Source organism: Puma concolor, chromosome A2 (assembly GCF_028749965.1).
Source record: "Puma concolor isolate L17-30 chromosome A2, mPumCon1.1.hap2, whole genome shotgun sequence".
Lineage (NCBI taxonomy): Eukaryota > Metazoa > Chordata > Mammalia > Carnivora > Felidae > Puma > Puma concolor.
In genome coordinates, this window is record NC_141668.1 from 61242994 (window position 1) to 61260558 (window position 17565).

Consider the following 17565-nt stretch of genomic DNA (forward strand, 5'->3'; position numbering starts at 1 on the left):
TTTTAAACTGCAAATGGGAAATTTCATAATTTAAATGGTTGAACTTATTAACATTAATCATCATAAGCAATATGACTAGACCTACTTTAGTAATTGTTTTATACATTCTCTTTATACTACCTTCCTATGTCTGTTATTTTGTCCTTTGCTTTCTTTTTCTTTCATTTAAAAAATCTATGAAAATCTCTAGACACTTTATTCTACATATTATTATAAAATCAAACACATTAACAACTCAATTTAACCTTTTTTAGGTAAATTTAAAAGTGGAGAATGTTTTAATTTTTATTCCCTGTCTTTGAATATGCAATTTGTAAGTACATTAAAAACTGGGATTGTGAGTAACTTGTTCTGTGAGTTTTCCGCAAGACAAGCAAATGTTTCTAATCAATTTTAATTTGATAAATGAGTGATGTCTTGCAGTACAGGTAGTACATGATGCCGAATGTCACATGATCACAACTCAGTCAATAGTTCTTAAAATCCTCTTTGATATACAAGTGCTTTGGATTGCAAATGTGTTTCCAGAATGAATTACGCTTGCAAACCAAGGTTTTACTGTATAGACATAAATGATGAAGATTGTTTGAAGTATAAAAATTACTGAAGCATAGTTGACTTACAGTGTTACATTACTTTCAAGTGTACTATATGGTGATTGGACAACTCTCTATATTATGCTCTGCTCATCACAAATGTAGCTACTATTTGTCACCAACAACACTATTACAATACCATTGACTTCATTCTGTGTGCTGTACCTTTTATCCCCATGAATTATTCATTCCATAATTGGGATCCCATATTTCCCACTCGTCTTCACCCATTTTTCCCATTCTCCTACCACCCCCGCCCCTCTCCTCAGCAACCATTAGTTGTCTGTATTTAGGAGTCTGTGTTTTTGTTAGTTGGTTGTTTTTTGTTTTGTTTTTAAGATTACACATATAAGTAAAATCATATGGCATTTGTCTCTCCCTGTCTGATTTATTTCACTTAGCATAATACCTGCTAGGTCCATTCATATTGTCACATATAGCAAGATCCTGTTCTTTTTATGACTAATATTACTCTGTGTGTGTGTGTGTGTGTGTGTGTGAGACTTTTAACAATTAACTGTACTAATATTTTTACAAACATTGTTTAGATTTAATTTTAATTGTTTTTTTGGGCTTACATGTGATTTCTTATTATACAGTTTTCGACTTCTTGAGTTTTCCCTTTGATTCACCTCTAGATCAACTAATAATCCTTTAAGCACCTCTTTCAAGAATGCTGTTGTGTTTTCTGAATTTTGCAAAAGTGTAACTGTTTGGTGGTTGTACCCAATGATTTAGCTCAGTGTAGGATTTGAGGCTACTAATTTTTACCTGGAAAATTCTGTTGATGTTCTTTAGTTTTATGATGGTATTCAAATATTATAGATGTCCCTTTATTTCATAAGCTTTGATGTAAAAATAAAACTTTATTTTCTATATCTCTTTTTGAATTCTGACTCTCAATTCCCATTCCTTAGAACAAGTGGAAAGTTTAGTTCTCCTTGAAATACCCATTTTATACTTGTTCCATATACTTACACATTGTGTGTAGCAGGGAGGGAGGCTTAGGGCATTACACATGTCTTGGTTTGCCAAGAACTGAGAGTTTTCCTAGACAGAACTTTATGTGCTAAAACTGCAGAAGTCCTAGGTAACCTGGGACATGTTGGTCATTCTAGATATAGACCATGGTCTTTGATTCCTGTGGTTTACTTTTCTGATGACTATTGTAGAAAGTTGATAGGCTCTTCAAGTTCACTTGTTCTCTTTTGCTTACCATATATGCTTGGCAGACTCTTCTGCAAACCTTCCAGGTGTGTGTGCTTAAATGAATAACACAGCTCTTCATTCATTCATTCATTCATTCATCCATTCATCCATATTATTTTTTTTAAGATTTGGTCAGCTTCACAGAGGAACTGCTCAAGAACAAATTGTGGTTCCCTCTATCTCTTATTCATACTCTTGGGGCATATCTTCCCAGTGTAGGATAATCCTTTTCCCTTTGTGGTTAGAAATTTATGTCCATGAAACTCAGGAAACTTTGGTTTTATCATGAAATCCTCTAGGTTCTCCTAAGAGCTTAAAAATTGGGGGAAAATGCCCACAAAGACTTCTGGTTCCTTCCTCTTTTCCATCCTTTCTCATGTCTTTCCTGTAAGGACTCCATGTAGAGCTGTTTGCCTGTTTGACAGAGAAAGAAGAAAAGAAATTAGAATCTTGAAATGGCATCCAGCCCTGTAGCTTTGAAAACACCAGTTCTCTACCAAATTTTATGCTCCATGAGAAACCTGTTCTATTTATCTTCAAAACATTGGGATTTTTTTTTTTCTTTAGATTTTAAAAATATTTTTAATCAGAATATTAGAAACCCTTTTGAGTTCTAATTTTAGATTTCTTGTCAACTCAGCAAAAAAATTACCAATTAATCAGCTGACCAAGCTATGATTTAGCATATGTTCCAAAGCACAAGGGGCCCATGTAAGTGTCATCCCTGATCTTTACGATCCTTTGGTCATAATAGATTATCTTTTTGGAACTTATTGGAACACCATGTGATTGATTTTGGTATTTTCAAACACTGTATACAATGAATAGAGAAGTAACATGGAATTTATTTTTCTGTAATCACTAGTCGGATACCCTTCTCTGCCTTATGGTATGCCCTTACTGTACACAGAACTTCAGACTATTCTGTATCTCTAGAAAAAGTCAAGCAGCTTGACTGTTTCTCAGGAATAGTTAAACTGAAGTTAATGATAGAGACTTTTCTTTCTTTCTTTTTTTCAAATTTTCTTTAACAATAGAAAATCGGCCCCCTCTAAGCAGTCCTAGAAAGTTTCCCTCAACTGCTCTTCCTCACAAATCTGCCTATATGCCTGTTCTAGTGCCCACCAGGGGAAACAGTCCTGTTAAGAAAGAATAACAAACGTTCCTTGGCAGAGTTGAAGATGCTGGTCACATAATGTTGCCTTTCCTCCTTTATACTTCATCTGGGAGGATTGATGGGTACTGTTTAGGTGAGGAATAAATACTAAAAGTTTGCATAGAAGACCTATCTAAGTTGCTTCTGAGTCTAATTGAATAACCCACAGTCTTCACCATTCTCACAGAATTTATTGATCTCTACCCCAAAGCACCAGGAATATTGTGACCAATAAGAGTGTTAAGGGGCGCCTGGGTGGCTCAGTCGGTTAAGCGTCCGACTTCGGCTCAGGTCATGATCTCACGGTCCGTGGGTTCGAGCCCCGCGTCGGGCTCTGTGCTGACAGCTCAGAGCCTGGAGCCTGTTTCGGATTCTGTGTCTCCCTCTCTCTGTGACCCTCCCCCGTTCATGCTCTGTCTCTCTCTGTCTCAAAAATAAATAAACGTTAAAAAAAAAAAAAGAGTGTTAATGTTTTGGTGATAGATTTTGACTGCATCTGTCAGCCCATCCAGTTTCCTGAGTGACAATATCTAATATAACCATGCCAATATTGTGACTTTAGCTCTATTATTTTCAGTTTTGCAACTACATTCAATGTACATTTGTATCTAAGTTTATATTCATCAATACCTGCTAAGTGGGGTTTTTTGTTGTTGTTGTTTCTCATCATCCCTGTGGTTTCATGTTGAGTATTAAAGTATTTTGCTAATCACAATGTGAGATATGTATCTAGGAATTAATTTGTATGCCTTCCCTTTTGCAAATGATGTGTTATTTGCCTTTCATTCACTTTTTTTTTTTTTTTTGGCTTTGACTGGTTCCATTAGATTTTATTTACATTTATCTTAACAGACTTCTGCAGTTAATCAAATAAATTCACCAATAAACCCTGGATGACTGTTAAAACGATTAAATAAGCTTTTTCAGCCACGTTGCAGCTCTCCAGTCATTATACTCTTTGCCTGAATGTATTTATAAATAAATGCCTGCATCACAGCTAGCCAATTGTCAGTGGGTATTCAGGGAGAAAATGATTAAAGGAGAACTGTTTCATGTCATGTGTTTTTACTGGAAATTGTTTAGCATGGCTTCTGTTTGGTAGCTCCTTTCTGAATCCAGAATTATAGTATTAAGACTAAAGGAATCATTAAAAATTCACATAGATACAACTCATATCACCAACCTTCTACAGTATATAATTCTTCATTTTTCTCTTTGTTTATAACGGATTGATAATAGGGACATTATCACCCTTTTTACTTTTGGTAAAATAGATCCAATGGGGCTACTTAAATTGTCTAAAGTACTTTAAGAGTAAATTATTCTGACTCAAGTTTCAGTGTTCTTTCACTTTACTATAAGCTCCCAAACTATTTTGATGATAATACATTCAGGTGTTCAAAGTCCTCTTAAGCCTCCCATTTACACTTTCCATATTGGTGGGGGAAAGAGGAACATTTGTGATAAAAACAAAATTTCAGTGTCTAAACAAAATTTTTTCAGGGTAGTTTAAAAACAGAATTTGTTAAAAAGCAAGAAAAGCAACTGTAAAATATATCCAACCCAAGACTAACACAGATAAGATGCTCTGCTTTCTTAAAAACTGCAAAATTTCCAATGATGTATGTGAGTATTGCTCAATAGCAGCTCAGTGATACTGCTAAATATTGTCTGGGATCCAGACTTCAGAGCAGAAAAAAAAAAAAAAAAACAAAAACAACACTGTAAGTACCCGGGATGCATCAATTTTGTTTATAAATATTACATTTAGTTAAGCACAGTAACTTACTTAAAAAGTGATCCTCAGTTATACATAGATATATACTTGTTTGGAATTGACTACCACTGAGTCATAATAACAGAAGAAGAAACTTGCATTTTGGACCATTTCCATCCATCGAGGTTAGTTCTTTCTGCCCAACAGGAAGTCACAGCTGATACCATGAAAGATCACTACAAGATGGTTTTCACACAATTTTAAAACTATGAATTTCCTTTGAAGGAAGGTATCCAAACTTATGTCACTTGGCCTAATGCCAATTTATATATTGGGATTTAATGAAGGATTTTAAAAAAATAAAACGATTTAAAAAGAGCATTGAATCTAGTACCTCTAATATATTTTAACATCATGAGACATGTAGAAAATCATTATCTTTAATCAGCACACATTATCTGGAAGTGATGTTGGGGTCTTCGTGAAGCTTGATGACAAACACTATGATATTATCTGTATTTTATTGAATAGTAATAAAAACATGGAGGCGCAATGTCTTTTAGACATGTTTTCATGTTTTCAAAAGTTGTAATGAGTAACTTAAACTTAACAAGTGAATGTAACTTTTTTGTATCAGTTTTAATGCTTGAAATGGCCACATGCAATAATTTCAACTGATCGGCTTGTTAAGTGTCTGTGAAACTGATTTAAACTGACAAATGCAGTCATAGCCCATGAATACGCCATGGCACGTTGGTTGTACCATGGTACACTACTTCATGTTTCCTGGCTTCTGATTTGTATACTTTTAGAGCATTGTCTACCCTGTAATACTTTGCCCTTGAATAAAGATAATAGGGAGAGCAGACCATAGAGAGTCTTAAAGGGAACTTGCAGGTCTGTTACAACACTCAGTGCAGTTTTTCAGTCCTGTGTATGTTTGGGGTTTTTTTTGTTTTGTTTTGTTTTCTTCCCCATTTGCACCATATTTTTCCTCGGTTCTGGCATTTCAAAAGTATTTATAAACATTTGTTGAACATTTAGTTTGTGCTACAAATTCATCTCAGTGTTTCGTGTATAAAGTAATTATCATAAACCTATGTAAGATACGTGGTATTATTATTCCATTGACACTGAAAGGAAACTAAAGAACAGTGGGTCCGAGATTGCAAACTCAGGCACAGTGGCTCAGCATGTACTCTCAACCACAGTCTCTCAGACTGCTGCTCTCCTGCTTGAAGCTTTCCAAGGGACGAGAAACTAGTTCACTTGGAGTGCTACCCCTTCTTTTTTTTTTTTTTTTTTACCCACTTCTTATGTTTAAACCTAATTTTCCTCATGTTGAGCTGCTACCTGATTCCTAATAATCACCAAAATGTGGTTCTCCCTATTACACAATGCAAAATGATGCCTCACTAAGATTGCTGAATTTAGTGCTGCCCTTGAGATATTTGGAGATAACTCTTCAAATGCCAGTTTTCTCTTATCCAGCGTTAGCATGCCCCCTTGTTATTTCTCTTGGAATGTCATTGAGGCCCTTCACCTCTCCAGCAGTTCTCCAGGCAGAAATAGTCCTCTTAAGGTATGATACCAAGACTTTAGGCTAGAGTTTCTGGGATGCTTTTACTATTGTAGAACAAAGGCATACATGAGTTCTACTATTCATAAACCTAAACTTCCACCGGTGAAAAATCAGATCAGTGTTTTGGCAGCCTTGTTACAGGGTGACACAAATTTTATATGGATAGGAAGGAAGGACCACAATACTTACTTAGGGTCTTGTGATGTGCAGGGGTTTTATGTTATCACTCCACATTAAGGGAGTCAGTAATGGAATGTCAGGATTGCGGAGTTACTCCTTGTGAGTTCTGTCCTTTAGCCCTGCTCCCTTACAAATGAACCTACCCTTTCAAGTATTCCCTTGCAAACAGCAGTGACATATGGCATCAACTGTGCAAGTGAGAGAAATAGTGTGGTCACAGTGGGAGGCGATCAGCCAAAACAAATTGGAGGAGAGATGAGAGATTGTGAGACTGAAGGCTCTTGTTTGAACTTGGAGTTGAATGAGACCTGCCTGGGACAAAACTAGCACATGAGACAAATTAAGGAAATAAAATATTTGGAAATGTACTCTTGGAATAATAGGAGACTTCGAGGTCTGGATTTTACCCAGGGCCTGGAATTGGTGGTTCTTTGGTCTAAATGAAACATTCAGTCATTAAAAACTGAACAAATATAGTTAAGTCATGTTTAGAAGGAGAGTTTGACTCACTCTTCAACTCCTAATTCTCTGAAAACAGTATACAATTTTCTAACAATGTGATTTTAATGGTATTGAAGTGAGATTTTATTTTCCAAGTTTTAAGCCATTCTTGACAATTAAACTGAGGGTAGCCATAAACAATCTATGAAGAAAATGCCCATGTTGGGTCAGAAAATCTTAAATTGTGCCCTTGCACTGACATTAGATATTTTATCTCTCTGTTTTAATTTCTTACTGTGTAAATTGGAATTAATCTACTTATTTCACAGAATTAAATGTGATGTTCAACGGGAAAATCTTTTGTGAAGCACAACCTACTATTTAAATGTCATTTATTATCATCAATATTTATAACACTATCCATATTTCTTAAATATTCTTTCTGATGTATGAAGTTCTTCAATTTTGTAAAGCAGCCGTTAAATTGGAAATCTCTTAAAAACACTCATTATTCTTATGCTAAAGATTGGTGGCCAACCACCAAGTCCTTGCTTCTCTTCTTCCACAGCAATAGAATCCGTAGTTGGTAAAGCTCCCAGACTTCCTTAGGGTTAGATGTGGCCAGATGTCTTAGTTTATGTGAGTGAAAGTGACATGTGCCACCTCAGGACAATTTCTTAATACTAGGCAGTGCTTCCTGAGTTTTTCTTTTTTACTGCTAACAAGTTCTAACCTGGAAATACTGACATATCACACATGAAATAGACACCTTAGAGGATGGTGGGAAAAATATACATATGAAACCTGGCTTTCTGGGTCACCCTTTGGACCATACCTGCCTGATACCCTGGAAGTCCCACCTTTAACTATTTTGGTTAGAGAAATAAACTATAGTTTTTAAGCTACTGAATTTTTGATGTCTGTTTGATACAAGAGTTTACTGCCAGTGAAAGAACTATTAAAAATTATATCCATGGTGTTTAGAGATATTTTCATGTTTTCTCTATGATCCCAAGGCTGCCAAATGCTAGGGGGGAAATGAGGAAATGTTCTAAATAATAAAGACTCTCAAATGGGCAGCATGGAATGAATAGCATTGATAACCTACCACTGAATAAATGATAAGAAGTTTGATTTTTTTAATATTGAGATAATTTTATACTTGTAAAATAATTGCAGACGCAGTGCATAGGGTTCCATTTACTTTCACCCAGCTTCCTCTTATATTAACATTTTATGTGACTACAAAACATTTATCAAAAACTAGACATGAACGTTGGTACAATATTATTAACCAAAGTGCAAGTCTGATTCACATTTTACCAGTTCTTTCATCACTGTTCTTTCTCTGTTCCACATCTAATCCAGAATTCCATGTTGCACTGACATGCCAATGTAGTCTCCTCTCATCTCTGAGTCCTCTGTCTTTTCTTGTCTTTTATGACCTTGACACATTTGAGGTGTGCTGTTCAACTATTTTGTACAAGGTCCTTCAACTTGGGTTTGTCCACTGTTTTCTCATGATTAGATTGAAGTCATAAATTAATGAAAAGAATATCACAGAAGTGATGTGTCCTTCTCAGTACATAGTATCAGGGGGTCCATGGAGTCAATATATATGACTGGTAATGTTAACCATAATTCCTTGACTGTGGTAGTGTCTGCTAAAGTTTTTCATTCTAAATTTACTTTTTTTTCCCTACTGTAATTACTAAATTCTGTGGAGGCATAATATCCAAATATCCTCTTTCAGCTAAAACTTTCACCCACCCATTTTAGTATCCATCTGTGGATTTTGTCTGTGGCAAGTTTTACTATAGCATTCTAATGGTAGTTTTCTATTTTCTCTTAGTACTTTCAAATTGGTTCATTAACATCCTCTATTTATTTTAGGCAGATATCTAGGACTGGGATTGCTTGGCCGTAGAGGTATATGCTGAATTTCAAAGAAACTGTCAAACTCTTTTCCTGTTTGGAAATGGCTGCGGCATTTTGTGATCTTGACAGCAGTGTCTGAGAGTTCAGCAGCATGCTGACCAATTTTTGGTATTGCTAATTGTTTGAATGTTAGACATTCTCATAGATGTGTAATGGTGTCTATCTGTGGCTTTAATTTGTGTGTCCCTGATGACTAATGATCTTGAACATTTTTTTCCTTTTATTAGAGAGAGAGGTGGGGGTGCTGGGGTGCGGCAGAGAGAGGGAGAGCACTCTGTAAGGGGCTGGAACTTGTGAATCCTGGGATCATGACCTGAGCTAAAGTAAGAGTCTGAGGCTTAACTGACTGAGCCATCCAGGTGCTCTGAACATCTTTTCATATGCTTATTCCTACTCTAGCTTCAAAATCTGTTCCTTAAAAATAAGTTAGTAAAGGGGTGCCTGGGTGGCTCAGTCAGCTAAGCAACTGACTCTTGATTTTAGCTCAGGTTCATGAGTTTGAGCCCTGCTTTTGGCTCTGAGCTGATATTGCGGAGCCTGCTTGGAATTCTCTCTCTCCTCTTTTTCTGTCTCTCCCCCCACTCACACACTTTCTCTCTCTCTTAAAATAAATAAATAAATTTTTAAAAATTAAACTTAAAAAAATGAGTTAGAGACTTAAAAAAAAAATCATACCCTGCAGAAACTGAACTAATGGAGAATTCACAAAGACATTGTTAAACTAAACTTGAAATAAGTATTACTTACACAAGAGAAAGAAATGTCAAAATCAGAACTAAGGAAGATGGTAGGACCCTTCACTTTTTACATTCCTCAGTGACCTGAGAGAGTTCCTAACAAATCCCATCTAGGCTTGCTTACTATTAGTACAAGAACAATGTATGAATATAAGTATATAAGTAAACTTAGTGTGTGTTGTGGACACAATGGTCATATAATGATAGAATATGGAATCTGAAAGAGATCTAGATACTTGGACCATCTTTTTCTGTTTAACCAGATGCTAGTGATAATCTGGACCATAATAATACGTCTCTTGCCTAGTTCTTAGTGTTGTGTGTTTTTTGTTTCCCTCCTAATTTTTACATAGCTTTTATCTCCATATTTGGTGTTTCCCCCATACCTATCTAGGCAATTCTTTTTTTTTTTTTTTTTTTTTTAGTGTTTATTTAGTTTTGAGAGACAGAGACAGAGAGCGAGGGGCAGAAAGAATGGGAGACAGAGAATCCCAAGCAGGTTCCACACCACCAGCTCTGAGCCAATGTGAGGTTCAAACTAAAGAACTGTGAGATCATGTCCTGAGCCAAAACCAAGAGTCAAGATGCTAAGCCAACTGGCTGTCCCTTTCTAGGCAATTCTTAAGCCTTATCACCTGGAAGAGTAACTGATCCTGAAATGTCCTTGGGGCCTTTATTACTATGGGGAGGATGCAATAATCCAGGAGAGAGCACAGGGTCCTTTGACTTACTCAGAGAGTGCCAGTCAGCATCTGAGACCATAAACAGCTTTCATTCATTCATCTAGTAAATATCTACCAAGCATCTGTGTCAGGCCCTAAACTAGGCACTCAGATGACCATAGTAAATAAAATAAAGGTCTTTTCCTTCTCCTAGTGACCTTTACATTTAATTTATTAATGTGTGTGTGTGTGTGTGTGTATGGAGGTATATATATATATATATATATATATATATATATATATATATATATATATATATACATACACATACAGAGAGAGAGAGAGAGGGAAAAAGATATTTCTTTTTAAGAATGTGTTAGTGTTTCTCAGCCCCGGTACATACCCGTGGCAAAGGTGCATGTTGGATGACACAACTATGACAGGTTTCTTTAAGGGAAAAGAGGTAATAATCATTTTAGATACTTACTTCCTGAGTGAACAGATGCGCATATTTTCAGCAAATTGTTGAGATACTTCCTGTTGTAAAGCAGTTCTTAAAGACTTGGAAGAGTTATTTGCTTACATCAGATTTTAGGAAGTAATTCATAGAAGAACAATTCAAATACAAGGCTTAATATTGTTCCTCAAGCTACACCCTCTCTCCCTTCTTGCAGAAAAACACTGCCCAGACTTCCTATTAAATACAATCTTTTCCTAAAAGAAGGTGAGTGGTATCAATTTTGAAACAATGGAATGCCATCTGGGATGGTCGTTTATAGAAGAGAAGCTAAAAATGAAAATTATCATTAGGGAAACTGAACATACAGAAAATGAAGAGTATTTCGTTAGATTCTAACAAACTACTTATAATCTTATTCAAAACATAAAATCTTATTCAAAACTTTTGAAATGAAAATCCAAGCAGAACAGAGTAATACACAGATAAATATTCTCTAAAGTATATATGCATATATACCTATACATGTATATATGTATATTATACATATTTATCACACATATCATTATATAACATATAAATGAAGTATATGTATTTTTATATATACATACCATATATATATTTATATCATATATATAAACAGGATATATTTATGGAATGTTTCTGAATCTTCAAACATGATTTTGTATAAGGGACATAGAAATCTACAAATAAAGAAGAAAATAATTTTAAACACTTTAAAATAATTCAACATTAATTTTGAAAAGGTTATTCAACTATCTTTTTGTGAACTTTTAATAAAATATAGTTTTCAACTTGCTGAAATTTCTGGTCACTATTGTGAATGCTTATGACTTACATTTTTTATATTTCCTTCAAAGTTCTATGCTTAAATCATAAAAATATTTTTAAATTACTCATGGAAAATAATTTACTGGAAATATGTTAGCTGAAAGACATGGAAGTCTGGATGAATCTCACATACACTACAAACAACTGTGTGGCCATGTGTATTCAAACTCTGGCAGTCATCTTTGTATGCACTGAAATATGAATATTCATCCTTTGTGTTTCACTGTGATGTGTGTGACAGTATTATATGCCACCTTGACCTCTGACCATCACCAGAGATTAGAAGGATGTTATGTTGAGTGGCAATAGATTGAATTTCATAGCACACCTTCTTGTGACAAGAAACCATGACCCCCCTGAGATGTAATGAGTGAGAGAGTTTTGTGTTTGGAAGTGTCAGGAAATAGGGAGAACTACCTCAGGACATGCAGGTCAAAGTTTGAGGGAAAATATGTCTAAAAAATAAGAAGAGTAGAAGTATGGGTAAAATAAATATGAAAAAAGAAATCATGTGAATAACACCCATTTTAGAAGTTGCTTCACACATACACTCTGATGTAGCCACTTTTTAATCTCTATGGAAACTTCAAATAAAATGATTCAGTGAAAAGTTGGAGATTTTAGGCGAAGTTAAAAGTATAGGTACAACTGAGATTCCATGAAAACATTTTGCTAAGAAATTTACTGCTATTAACCACTTTCTGCTGTATTCTGGAGGAATGCTTTCCATTCTATATTAGTTATTTACATACCTTTTCTAAAATATTCTTTTTTTCTAGTTTTATAATCGCTCTAATTACTGGCTTGTACTTTTAATAGTCTTACAAAAATCCAATAAATAATCATTGAGTTCCAAGAATATTTCTTCAAGAAAAGTAAATGTAATGCTGAGCTCTCTAAGGTGTAAGAATTTTTTTTACATCATCATAAAAATTATCACTTAGAAATGATTTTATGGATCTTCTATGTATTAATTTATCAGATTTTGGTATATCCCCCAAATAATTCATGTTGCATCTGCTACAGGATCATTGTATTTGGTTGCTGGGAGGACATACTTTCCATTATCCAAGTGGACTAAATGCAGTCTCTAAAAAAGTACAGAAAGCTTTCTCTTGCCTAATTATTTTCTTCTGTATTACTTCAGTGACTTGTTCTCATGGATAATTCACATTTTTTGTTCAAATTTTACTTGTTTAGCAGGATAGAGATTAACCTTTATATTTGGTTAATATTCATTCCATATTTTATTTCATAAAGTTTATTAATAATGCTTAATTTTTGCTTAGACATTTGCTACAGAGAAGAGTGGATGTGCCACATTTGTCAATTTTTGTAAGTTTATAAATGTTTAAATTTTACTTTAAGCAGAAATTACAGAAAGATCAAGGTAATCTGAATTATGTTGTCCTCACTTCTCTGCTTCCTTGACTATGGGGGAGAAAAATTCTCCATTTGATGGACATGGGTATGACCAGGCAACATCAGCCATGGAAACATCAACTGCCATGGGAACAGATGTGGAGAAAATCTGTAATTTAAGATATTAAGTAAACTTGGAGAAGATAATTCAAGTCATACAGGTTTTCCCTAAAATATCAGTTTTTTAAACTATTCTTTATCAGCTGTGATTCTTTGAGCTATCACTAAGTCACCTTGATTTATTTCCTGTACATAATACCTTTGAAGGTAGTAAGAGTCATGCCTTGTTTCTTCTCCCTTTCCATCAATTTCCTTATTAATTGTTTTCTCTTTTCTGGCACCAATTTTTGCAACTGCTAATCTCATTTAAACTTTTCTTCTTTAAGTGCTTCTAAGGCTCTAAAAAGAAGCTCTCAGATGCTAGAATGAAGTTCAGGAAAGGACTAGAATTCAGCAACTAGATTTGCCTGTTCAAGGTAGGCCAAAGACATCTAGGCCAAGTCCCAGTTTGATTGCAGGGGATACAAAATGAAAAGAGCTCTCTGGCTTTGAGAATTTTACACACACTCAGAAAAAAATAATAAATTATATTTCCATATTACCTTAATAATTCCAAAAATTAGTAATTTTCAACTTTTTTGGAAGTGGGACGTAGAATAGATGATGTTAAAATGCATCACACTGCTATGGGAATATACAGAGTCACAAGTATTTCTATTCCACTAGTTACTAGTTGTAATTCCAAGGCGTTGGTTGTTACCAGAGAGGCTCTAACAGATTGGTGACTAGATACTGTGGAAGTCAACAATTCTTGCTGATACATTTCAAGTATTAGGACTAGAGTCTGGTCTGTGAAGAAACACGGTTAATGTAGATAGGACCAAACATTCTTGGCGGAACTGAAGTATCAGGCCAGTATTGAGAAAGGAGGAGGACTGAAACACAGCCAAATAAACCATGCACCCACCTACCAAAAAGTGCTATAGAGGTCAAGGACTTGGTCTTAAACCTAAGACAGGAATTTTGAATTTAGAACTATAATTTATGGTCAGAAAGGATCTAGTAAACCCCAGTGATATGAAAACAAGTCATGGTTTAGACTTCCTCTTAACTAAAGGCTGGACTTGCTGAGGACTTCAGGGACAATCGACACTGTGTGTGTGTGTGTGTGTGTGTGTGTGTGTGTGTGTGTGTGTATACACACACACACACACACACTGTATTCTTAAATGCCATCCAGGAAATGCTCAGATCATCCAAAAAAAATTCCAGGATAGCCCTGTAAAGGAGTGATTAATATTATTCTGTCCTAAATCATGGGTAATTTAACATAGAGAAGAAAAAATGCATTATTTGTCATGCTTTATCCTGTGTTTGAGCAACACTGAGCAACTACATCAACCCCCTCTCAAATTAATTGATTTCTTGTTTACTGATATATTGATGGAGAAATTAAAAGAAGTATTATTTACATGTTATTAAGCTAACAAATATGGCCAAATTAATTGTGGGTAACACTTGAGAAATTCTCTCCATCCCATTCCTGCTATAGAAATATAAGCTATAGGGGCACCTGGTGGTTTAGTGAGTTAAACATCCTACTGTTGATTTCAGCTCAAGTTATGATGTTACAGTTCATGAGTTCAAGCCCCACATTGGACTCCAAGCTGGGAGTGGGGAGCCTGCTTGGAATTCAATCTCTCTCTCTCTCTCTCTCTCTCTCTCTCTCTCTCTCTCTCTCTCTCCCTCCCTCCCTCTCTCCCTCTCTCCCTCCCCTGCCCCTCTCTCTCTCAAATAAATAAATAAACTTCACAAAAAGAACTATAAGCTATGAGGAATAAGGAAAGGAAGGGTATTTTCAACTTGACGCCTACAGGGAAGCCAGCATATCATGAAACTGAATCATGGCGCAAGGAGACAATCTGCACATCGCTTTTCTCTACTTAATTTCAAATGTTTGTCACAAAACAACGCCCAACCAGCACCATATAACTCCCTGTTAACTGTCAGTAAGATAAGGCTAAAAGGTTTCTACCTCTGATTTCTCCCCCAGAAAGAGTACCATTCTAATTTCATGACTCCTGGTTTACATTCAGTATATAAGCATTTGAATATCATTCTTGTTTTATGTGTATATTTGAATAACTCTTTATATTGACATACTTTCAAGAAAAATCTTCTTTAGAAATCTGAACAAGATGTTCAAAAATGCAAAACTGGTTTTTAGTAAACCAAGTTAAACTTAAAAGTGATGCTGTGTGGAAAAGAGCAACAAAATGTTTCCTAGTGGTTATGTACGATTGTTTTATTAGGTTTGATAAGACTAAACAGTCCAAAGATTTGACAGTCCTGACACCTGGCATATGAAAGATGGAATTCCTGAATGGAAATTATTCTTATTGAACTTCTCTGAAGAGTTTGGCTGGAAAGAAGTATCTTTTCCAACGCCAGTACATTCTCGGCGCTCCTTCAACTGGCTGAAAAATGAGGTACTGAATTCTTTGCTTAATAGGAAATCTACTGTTGTTTTAATACATTTTTTTGGAAACCTTTTTTTTTTTAAATTTCTGTCATCACATTTCCTTTGTGGAAATAAATATGACACCATATGGGAAAAAATGTTATAGCTCCATATGTATAGAATAATATTCTGAATTTAAAGATGAACTAGCTCTAACCTCCATTTAATGATCAGAAAAATGTTGAAAATAAATACCCATACAGTTTATATGCTTCATGATTGCTATGCAAAACACCAAGGTAATATGGCTACTCTGTACTTGGCTGTGTTTAGGTAAAATCGGAAGTGTTTATAACATGAATAATAAGGTATTTTTATGCGGCTACATTATTTATCTTACTGGTTCTACTGTGTGATGCACAACAGACTCGTACAGACTTGTACTGTAGTTCATATAGTCATATACAATATAGCTCAAAGAAGTGATTCCTATTCTTTCACCTATGACTTAAAAAAATGTAAGACAGAAAACCAAATAAAAAGAGGTTCATAAATCACAACAGTATAGATGTTGAAAAGGAAAAGTGGGTGTTTTTTGTTTTTGGCCTGTCAGTTTATCACATGAATTTTTAAGTTATGAAACATATAAAGAATAGCTTCATAATTGAAAACAAAAAAGGAGAACATGGATTAATTGAACAAAAAAAAATAAAGGATTCTGCAGAATTTAGAGCTCATTAGAGGAAGCTATCCATTTTGGAAGGTCTAAGACACAAAAGTATTTTGTCATTCTGGAATACTTTCTCTTTTCGGCCCAAGGCTCAATCATAGGAGGCACTATAGAACCAATACTTGGGGTAGAGAGCTAACAGGTATATTGAAACATTTGCCTCTTTAACCCATGAAGTATGTTCCATGAGTCCAATATGGTAGTAGGTGATGGATCAGAATTCATGAGTCCCCAAAACAATGAGCTGAGGGAAATTCTAACCTAAAGGTGACTAACATGTCATATCAAAACAACTCTACTGGCAGAGAATGCTCTTCCTCCTGAAATACCCATTTTATCTTTTACCCAAACATGATCTTCCTCTATGTTTTGCTCATTTTTCTCTGATCATAGAGAAGCATTTATCTCCTATTTGTCTCATGTCTCCTGTTTCATATGGTAGTTTCAAATAGGTGAAGATAGTCAAGTTCCTCAGCCTATGAGTCCAATGGAACCCTGTATTCTCCAGAGAAAACATTCTCAGCTCTTGACTTCATTTTTTAAATGTGAATTCTTGTCATGTTTGTTCCCCATCTTATTCCACATTTTTAAATGAGTTCATAAGTTGTCCGCACCAATACATTTTAAAATGTGTCAATCAAGATACTCCAAATGCACTCCAATTTCTATAGAGGATCAGAACACTATCACTATCTCACTTATATTAGCTGTTATTGGAAACTAACATTTGTCCTCCAAATTTACAGTGAAACACTTTCCTCCCATATTGCCAGTCTCATCAACAGAATTACCTTCTTGCCATTAATGAACTCTCTCTGTATATATATATATATAGGGGCAAATTCTATGACAACCTAAACCAATAAAACATGAGAAAAATAATTTTGAATTGGACTAGATGAATGTTCCTCATGTTTGAGGGAGGTTAGTGCCATGATTAGTTATCCATTTGGCAGTTGAAATATTTCTTTCCTTTTCCTTGCCATGATTTATGTATAAGACAGCAAAAATAATACTCTCATCTATGATAGAGTTCTTTCTCCACATGAGCTTTTCTGCTTGCCAGCTTTCAACTTTACATTTTATCTGAAGTCTCAAGTAACTGACAGCATAGTCATTTTTTATATGCTTTTCCATTCCAATACTTGTTTCAATTCCACACTTCTGTTAAGAGGCAGGTATCACGCTTCAGTTCTGAGCCCCCAGGCAAGTGTTTCAGAATTGTCCTTACCTTCCTCTTTTGTGAATTGAGAAATAAATGGCTCACTAGTGGTAAAGAGGTTCTTCTTTTGTGATTCTTCATTGCATTATTTATACTTTGGCACATAAATAAGGCTCAGATATAATCACTTGATATCAGATATTAGAGAAAGAAGAGGAAAAGAAAGGGGAAAAAAACCCAAAACCTTAAGGATGATGATGTCA

The 17565-nt window shown here is 35.0% G+C and overlaps 1 long non-coding RNA gene across 3 annotated transcripts in view; it reads left to right on the forward strand.

The window, feature by feature from the left end:
- Positions 1-17565, forward strand: part of LOC147583228 (uncharacterized) — a 264338-nt gene that overhangs the window by 144042 nt on the left and 102731 nt on the right. For all 3 annotated transcript variants that reach the window (XR_015246510.1, XR_015246514.1, XR_015246516.1), the window contains one exon: positions 15262-15438. This is a non-coding gene — a long non-coding RNA (uncharacterized LOC147583228). The remainder of the gene's footprint in view (positions 1-15261; positions 15439-17565) is intronic.